The sequence below is a fragment of the Acanthopagrus latus genome, chromosome 4 (assembly GCF_904848185.1).
Source record: "Acanthopagrus latus isolate v.2019 chromosome 4, fAcaLat1.1, whole genome shotgun sequence".
NCBI classification, from domain to species: domain Eukaryota; kingdom Metazoa; phylum Chordata; class Actinopteri; order Spariformes; family Sparidae; genus Acanthopagrus; species Acanthopagrus latus.
Genome location: NC_051042.1, coordinates 35,389,492 through 35,396,699, shown reverse-complemented (window position 1 = coordinate 35,396,699; position 7,208 = coordinate 35,389,492). Strand labels below are relative to the sequence as shown.

At 46.6% G+C, this 7,208-nt stretch overlaps 1 long non-coding RNA gene across 2 annotated transcripts; it reads right to left on the bottom strand.

Annotated features, from left to right (window-relative positions):
* Positions 1-832: 832 nt before the first annotated feature.
* Positions 833-2,955, bottom strand: LOC119017553. 2 transcript variants are annotated; one of them, XR_005074469.1, is made up of 4 exons: positions 2,550-2,955; positions 2,311-2,440; positions 1,882-2,023; positions 833-1,190 (listed from the first exon to the last, which is right to left on the bottom strand). It is a non-coding gene; the product is annotated as an uncharacterized LOC119017553 (long non-coding RNA). The 2 variants fall into 2 exon arrangements; XR_005074470.1 differs by having other exon boundaries at positions 2,572-2,955.
* Positions 2,956-7,208: the final 4,253 nt, after the last annotated feature.

Here is a 7,208-nt window from a genome sequence, read left to right as displayed (position 1 = left end):
CACGAGTCTGGTGGAATCTTGGGGTGTTAGAAGTGAAGAAGATTCTTGGATGACAGGTGAAACGTCTTCACCAAGTTGACCAGGACAGGGCCGACCTGAGGCATAAGTGAACTAAATGGCTGCTTGGGGCCACCAGGGGCCCAATCGACAAGAAAATTATACATATGCATCTGTGCCCAGGGGGACAGTAGTTCATAATCCATCACTGTATTAATACAATTTATAATGTAACATTATAGTGGGACATTTGTGTCAATAATTATCAAGCACAGGTGACTCTGTGGTGGTGGGAGGGGGGGCCCCAAAAGTCTTGTGCCGGCTCTGGACTACGATACAGAATCTCAGACATTGTGGTGTCTTTGTGTTCTTTTTCAGTGTGTGGCTGTTTGTGTCTCTGTGTGAGGACGATTATACAGCTCAGAGGATCAGAACTTGATGATAAAATAATACTGACATAAGCTGATTGGGTTCCAGCAGCTTGTCAGCATTTAGAAACATGTTTTTATCAAACTGATCCCACATGGGATTCAAACCCTGGACCTGCTGGATGCGGCCCGGTGTGGGTGTCTCACTGACTACACCACTGGATTGTGGAGAGTTCAGCCAGTCACACCGCATGTGAAACTCCCCGTCTTCATTCTGTTTTAGCTCTCAAATATCAGAATGTCGTGTCTCATTCTGCAGGTTTCAGATGAACAGTCAGATATTCATATTATAATCTGCTTATTTTAATACATCCACGGTGATGGACTGAAGTGACCAGAGGATGAAGTGAGGTGATGGAATTACAACACACCTGGTGACTGTGGATGAGCTGAGAAAATCAAGGAAGAAGAAGAAGAAGAAGTTTGTTTATTGTTCTGAGTTATGAACAAACCCAAAGCTGAATGTTTCTTTACCTGTAACGTGACAACATGACAGATTGTTTCTGATAATAAACCACAGATACATCAAGAAGGCTGAAATATGTATTTAGTTCTCAGCTCATGTTGGACGTCTTGTCACACAGGATGAGTCGCCGCCTGCAGCTGCAGCTTCTGTCAGAACCTGATCATCAGTTTATTTCTTCATGACTGATGACTCATGATGCTGCTGCAGTCTGATCACCGTCCAGCAGGTGGAGCTGTTTCTTTAAATGTACAGTCAGGACGGCTTGCAGCAGGGTTGCATAAGAAAGGTGATGAAACAGGCTGAAACACACACACACACAAAAACACACACACACACAATCGATCATGGCTCTTCCCATCTGGGTTTAGATGACGTCCTGGTCAGTTACCATGACGACCACATCAGTGGTCTCGGCTGACAGAATTACACCCATAAAATCACATGTTGTACGTGAATTAGATTTAAAGTGAAACTCTCGCATAAATGCAACCAAGGGTCTTTTTGTGAACGTATATGAGTCAAACCTTCGTTTAAAAGCATAGTTACGATGAAAGAGGCACTTTTAAGATTTACAGTCTTTTCATTTTCAGGTCAAACTCATTTTCAATGGGAGTGCTACGGGCACTTTCACGATAGCATCAAAATCTCTATGTTTAAAACAGTAAGAAGTCTGGACACAACATGAAACTTTGCTGGTAGCATCACCAGGGTCTCTACACATGAACACCAGCACTGACAACATTGTTTGTGAACACAGAGTTACTAAAAAGAAATTTTCTGAACAACTCATGTTAGCAGTAGCTTGTTCTGCTCGCCAAAGCTTAGTTCCATATAAATGTGGATAGTTTGTTGTTTTGTCGTTAGCGAAAAACAATATTGACTTTGTAGTTGAAAAAGGAGCCTCATGTAAGAAACAATACTAAATAAAAAGCTGGGAAAGTCACGTGAGATCTGGTGTGGATAGTTGTTGCTGGAAGACAGCAGTTCCACCTTAACTGTCCTCCAGGTTACGTCACATTCTGAGATCGACTCTTCTCCACTGGCAGGACGGCGGAGTTTCACTTTCAGTGTGGATGGATCGATGAACTCTGCTTCCTGCCACTGAAACACCTCCAGTACATAACGAGTGTTCCTGCAGAAGTTAACAACGTGTTAAATCACACCATGACACTTAAGGACCTGTTGGAGTTCTGCAGAGCTGAACCGGGCCCAAAGTGTTTCAGTGATTCATGAGCTTGTTTCGATGCTGCCCGGTTGCCGTGGTTACTGGATCCAACTCCATCCCAGCAGAGCGTTTACAGCTGTTGGATGTTGTTGCTGTCATGTAAGAACACCAAAGAGCTCCACACACACACACACACACACACACACACACACACACACACACACACACACACACACACACACACACACACTGACCTTGTATACTGTGTTCATGTGTTCTGTTAAACATGACTCAGATGTTCTGACATGATTCTGGTCCACTGTTCCTCATTTCCTTGTTTCTTCTCCTCCTTCGCTACATCCAGATCAACACAGTCCTTTTCTTCTGATGTGATTCAGAAGAGAAGAAAACAAGGAAGAGTAAGACATGAAATGATGTGTGGAGAGAGGGAAGGAAAGGGAAGGAGAGGAAAGAGCTTGTTTTCTCAGGTTACCTGTATTTTCTCTCCATGTTACCTGTGGAAGTGTAGTCCCTTCCTGTGTCCTGGTCTCTCTGCTGTTGTCACTTCCTGTGTCCTGGTCTCTCTGCTGTTGTCACTTCCTGTGTCCTGGTCTCTCTGCTGTTGTCACTTCCTGTGTCCTGGTCTCTCTGCTGTTGTCACTTCCTGTGTCCTGGTCTCTCTGCTGTTGTCACTTCCTGTGTCCTGGTCTCTTCAGTCGTGGTGGTGACTTCTGATTTACATGGAGTTGATGACGGTCGTCTTCTCACAGCTCTGTGTGGACTGAGCATTGTGTCAGTCTTATCTGTGGGCAGGTGTCCAGGTGTGTCAGCTGGGCGGGGCTACACCTGCAGCTCAGGGACGGTCCAGGACCACATTTAGAACCTCTCTGTTGTTTATGGACACTGAAAAGTTTCTTTTTAAGATACAAAACAGTTCATCACAATTTGTTTCCACATCATCAGTGTTGTATTTTGGAGCTGATCATCAAATGTCCGACATACCGGAGTGTCCTTAAATGCCTCACACAGAAAAGTTTCAAAATGGCTTCTGCCTGCAAAAGCAGCATAGAATGATGATGAAGTGACTGAGAAGAAGAAACAGCCGACTGAAGGAGGAGCTGATCTGTGACGTGATGTCTGGACATTAAATATAAATTAGAATTAGTTTATCAATATGTAGCAGACGAGACGGAGTTCAGACTCACCTGACTCACCTGACAGCCGTCAGCAGGGACGATTAACGATCGTGTTAATGAATCTGAAGTGAGGGAACATGACGACAGGTGTTCAGCTGTGCAGGAGAGCAGAGTTCATTCAGTCTCTTCAGTCAGAATCGTGTCGGCTGCTTCAGTTTGTCTTGTTGAAACATAAAATCATCGTTTGTTTTTTTCTATTTGTGGTTTTTGATGTAAAGGATTCAAGTTGATTTTAAAACAACTGAAACGGTTTGAAAAGAGACGGCGACTTGTTTCATGTCTGTTTAGTTCAGGAAGAAAAAAGTTGTATCAAAAGATTTTATTGTTTTTGATTTTGCATGATGACTTGACACAATTAAACTCTAATAATAAACAGAAGATGAGACACGAGGAGCTGTTTGTCTTTACAACATGTTAACATCAAACTGCAGCATCATGTTGTTGTCATCATCCTTATCGCCATGGCAACCTCAGCCTGTGTGAGTGAAGATGAAAGTCTGGATGATAAAATGTGATGAGACATGGAAATGTTTCCTGTGTGGCCTGCAGAGGGCGACAGACCTCCACTGACGGTCGCAGTCAGCTGACTGATCATGACATCATCAGCACTCATGTTTCACATCTGTATAAAAACAAAGAGATGAAAATGAGCAGATAGATTGTATTGATCTGGACCTCAGTGACCTTCAGAACCTCACACACACCTCAGTGATCCCAGAACACCAGAAATCCTTCTTAAGCCTAAAACTCCCCCAGAACTTCGTCCATACACAGTAGAACCCATTAGGTGGTTCTGATCTTGCTTACAGATGTGCTTCTGGTGGTGAGTGTTCAGAGGTCCGGTAGGTGGTTCTAGTTGAGCTCAGGGAGACGGTGGTAATTGTTCTAGAAGTCTTCAGGTGGTTCTGGTGTTCCCTTCTAAGGTGTTTTGTAGTAACTAGATAGTTCCTGTTGGATACTGTACGGGTCATTTAGATGGTTCTAGTGGGGCATCCCAGTGTTCTCCAAGAAGGTTCTGTGGATCCCTTAGGAGGTTCCTTAGGTTTCCATTCAGTGGTTATAAGGTTCCTTTGGGAGAGTTTGATAGTTGTTAAAGAATATTAAGTGGAGGTTCTGTTGATGATGAACAGGTTCTGGAGGTTGGTTAGGTGGTTCTAGTGTTCCTTCGGGATGTTCTGAAGGCAGTGAGAAACCCTGTTGTCACCATTGATGAGGTTCTGGAGGTTTTTGGTGGTTCTAGTGTGAGACATTTTTGGTGCTCCATGTGGAGGTTCTGAGATCACTAAGGTGGGTGTGGAGGTCCGTTGTGAGGGTCGCTGAACACTTTAAAGGTTCAGTCTTTAAGGATCTTGTTCACTGAGTGACTGATGAGCGCTGTAGATCATTGAGGAGGTTCTGGAGGTGCTCAGGTTCTAAGGTTCCTTTGGGAGGTTTCTGTGGTCACTGAGGTGGTTCCAGGTGGTTCCAGGTGGTTCCAGGTGGTTCCACGTGGCTCCACTGAGCCTTGAGGAGTTGTCAGTTAGTCTCTGAGCTGGGATGAAGAACTTTCCTCCTCTCACTTCCATCCAGCTTCATTAACCTCCAGCATCCTTCGTGCTGAGGCAGCAGTTTCAGCAGAATGTGACACATCAGCTCGCCAGACGTTTCACAACCTCAGTTTCTAGAGAGGAGATGAAAATACACACAGAGCGATCAGATAAACTGACGGAGCAGCGAGCCGAGAGTCCTCAGCCGGAGGGGAGAGGGCGCGTTATGCAAGCTCTGCTGAGCCGTGTGGGGAGGACAGGACGGGTGATGGACGGCCTGAAAACTCTGGACCGAGACCCCCAACGCATCACCTCCTCACCCCCTCCAGCCACAGAGGCCCCGAGTGCCGAGGGGGGACAGTACAGTCCACAAGACCCGGGCTGAGCTCCACTCACCATCACTGCATCCAGAACAGGACAGAAGAACTTGTCTGCAGTTCTCAGATCAGTTTTCAGGATGACTGCTGAGATTCAGTCTGTCACACTGTGTGTGTTTCTGTCTGTCACTACACAACAAACTGACACGTAACAATCACCGTTCACACACACTGGACCTTAAAGCACCTTATAACTGTAACCATGACAACAGACTTACTTACCAACCTCAGGTTATGTGTGTGTGTGTGTGTGTGTGTGTGTGTGTGTGTGTGTGTGACTGTAGGAATTTCCACTCTGTGTCTGACTGACAGCCTCTTTTGAATGCAGAGTTGTGTGTTGCTGTTGAACCAGACAGAACCATTTTTCCACCGTGACGCTGTGGAGTGTTCACACCTCTGCAGGTATCAGATCCAGTCCCACCTGAGCCAAAAACACAAATAAGAAGAAAAGAAATCTCTCAGTCACATTAAGCGTGAACCTGCAGCTGGTCTGAGGCCAGGTATGCTCTGGCTGCAGGATTAAAACAACAGCGGGTGACAGACGGCAGGTTTCTGTTCTGTTCTGCCTGTAAATCTCTCCGTCAACAGGACCTTTATTGATACAACATGGACCAGTACAGACTAGAAGAGTCGCTCACAGGTGAGTCTGTGTCATCCTGCAGGTGCGCTCTGTTGTTTTAACTGTGAGGTGATAAATACTTTGACACTAATAAATCATTAGCACATTCATTTACACACATTAATTATTATAAACAACCTGAGGAATGTGAAGATCCCCACCCAACACCTGGTGTCAGACACTGCAGTCACCATGCTGTCAGTCCAGTGGCACAAACTGGGCCTACATTGTACCAACACTGGACCAACACTGGACCAACACTGGACCAACACTGCGCCAACACTGGACCAACACTGGACCAACACTGGACCAACACTGCGCCAACACTGGACCAACACTGGACCAACACTGGACCAACACTGCGCCAACACTGGACCAACACTGCGCCAACACTGGACCATCACTGCGCCAACACTGGACCATCACTGGACCAACACTGGACCATCACTGGACCAACACTGGACCATCACTGGACCAACACTGGACCAACACTGGACCAACACTGGACCAACACTGGACCATCACTGGACCAACACTGGACCATCACTGCGCCAACACTGGACCAACACTGGACCAACACTGGACCATCACTGGACCAACACTGGACCATCACTGGACCAACACTGGACCATCACTGCGCCAACACTGGACCAACACTGGACCAACACTGGACCAACACTGGACCATCACTGGACCAACACTGGACCATCACTGGACCAACACTGGACCAACACTGGACCAACACTGGACCATCACTGGACCAACACTGGACCATCACTGCGCCAACACTGGACCAACACTGGACCAACACTGGACCAACACTGGACCAACACTGGACCTCCTTCTCGGTCTCTGTTACGCTGGGGGACCTGGTAGCTGGTTTGGTTGGTGTAGCTACCTGCAGATGAGCACACCTTGAACTCTGACTGAGTGAAAGTTGAACTGCTGAACTGAAGACGTCCACTTTGTGTGCCTGAGTATTCTGAACAGAACATTCGGATCTCTGCTGACAGATTCTTGTAACGTCTGTTGAAGATCTTCATCGCGTCCTTTGGAAGAGCTGATTAAAACCACAACACGACAGAGTAATATCCATTCTCACCCATCTGCATCGTGGCACGACGCCTCACTCATCACAAGTGTTGATGTGTGGGAGTTACGCAACAGGCCGTTCTCACGCTGCGAGGTCACAGCACCGGGCTGGACCACGTCTGGAAACGAGGCTCGGTTTGCTCCTCGGAACGCTGCCAGTTAACCTGAGGAGGGCGGTCAGCTGCTCGTCTAACAAGTGCCACAGTGTGTGTGTGAGTTATTTGTGTTCTCCAGTTACATGATGAGAAGATGCCACGGCCCGGCAGAGAGCTGATACAGGCAGGAGCTTGTCTCTTGCTGCAGAGATGTTTTACAGTTTTATGTTTTCACACACACACACAC